This window comes from Petaurus breviceps, unplaced genomic scaffold (genome assembly GCF_028583685.1).
Source record: "Petaurus breviceps papuanus isolate PSGF00001 unplaced genomic scaffold, PetGlider_PUasm1.0 179, whole genome shotgun sequence".
Taxonomy (NCBI): Eukaryota; Metazoa; Chordata; class Mammalia; order Diprotodontia; family Petauridae; genus Petaurus; species Petaurus breviceps.
In genome coordinates, this window is record NW_027185779.1 from 9,051,561 (window position 1) to 9,053,072 (window position 1,512).

Genomic DNA, 1,512 nt, shown 5'->3' on the forward strand with positions numbered 1-1,512 from the left:
TGATGATGATGATGATGATGATGATGATGATGATGATGATGATGATGTTGATGATGATTAGACTGACAGGTGGGATCAGTGAGGAAAGTAATGGTCTCAATTCAGATTCTGGCTCTTCTAATTAGATCTGTGGGATTCTAGACCTCAGTTTCTTCATTTGTATAAGGAGAGTGTTGTACTAGATGATTTCCAAAATCCTGTCCAGTTAAATCATTTGTATTCATCTTGGCCTTATGTAGTACATTTTTATTCACTTTCCATGTTAAGCACAGAAAATCTTTTAGCTTTACAAATTTTAATTCAACCATATTCGATTTATACCCTATGCTTCAGGCTCCATGATTCTGCAGGCCTATTTTGGGATGACCACTCTTCCTTTTAGGTCATGACAACATGTTTCTTAACATTTGACTGAAAAGACTGAGTGTATTAGGAGATGAAGTGATCAACTCTCAACCTCCGCAGACTATTTTTTTTTAAGTGGCTCATTTCTTAGGTTTAAGACTATTTGGTTTTACAGTTCAAATTATGAGGAACCTTAAAACCAAAGACAAATCTAAAAATTAGAGAGGAAGATAATGGTGTGAGTTGCCAAAATGATTTCCCAAGGTGCTAAAGGTATTATTATATTGGATATTGTCCAAATAAATGCTCCATATCTTCTGGTTTAGGGAAAAGTATATGGTGTTGGATATAGATTCTCCATAACCTTTTTTTACCCTAAATTTAAATTTATGCACTGACTAATAGATGTATGAATTATTGAGACCTGACTTGCTTGAGATGTAGCAGGAAGGGATATCTCTCCTGCTAGTCTTCTCCTTCTGGGGAGGAGGGCGCTGCTGCTTGGGGGCTGTGTTTATACTGCCAGAGTGGTTTTCTAGGACACCTTTCTGTGCCCATTGAGATTGTCAACCTCCCCAGTCCCAATGATATTGGTAAGGAGAGCCTTTTTAAAAAAATTTTTGCCCGATAGAAAACATGGATAACTATGGATTAGAAGCAGGAAACATGAGTTTGGTTCCTGACTTTTAAGAGACAGCATGGTAGATACTTAGCTCCATACCCAGAAATAACTGGCCCTGTAACCTTGAGCAAGTTACTTAACCCCAATTGCTTTAAAATAAAAAAATAAAAAGAGAGACAGCATGGTATTATGGATAGAATGCTGGACTGCACTGGGGAATACCTACAGGTTTTAATCTTGTTTTAGATATTTACTATTTGACCCTGGGAAGGTCAGTTAACCTGTATTTGCCTCAGTTTCATTAACAGTAAAATGGGGATAATAGTAGTATCTACTTCCCAAAGTTGTTGTGAGGATCAAATATGATAATATTTGCATAGCACTTAGCATAGTGCCTAGCAAATAGTAGGAACTTAATAGTTTTTTCTTTCCTTTCCTTTCTTCCCTCCCTCCATCCCTTCCTCCCTCTCTCCCTCCCTCCCTTCCTCCCTCCCTCTATTCCTTCCTTCCTTCCTTCCTTCCTTCCTTCCTTCCTTCCTTCCTTC

At 38.0% G+C, this 1,512-nt stretch overlaps 1 protein-coding gene across 1 annotated transcript in view; it reads left to right on the forward strand.

The window, feature by feature from the left end:
* The window catches only part of PIP4P2 (phosphatidylinositol-4,5-bisphosphate 4-phosphatase 2), an 85,097-nt gene that overhangs the window by 5,060 nt on the left and 78,525 nt on the right, over window positions 1-1,512 (forward strand). The gene's annotated exons all lie outside the window — the stretch shown is intronic.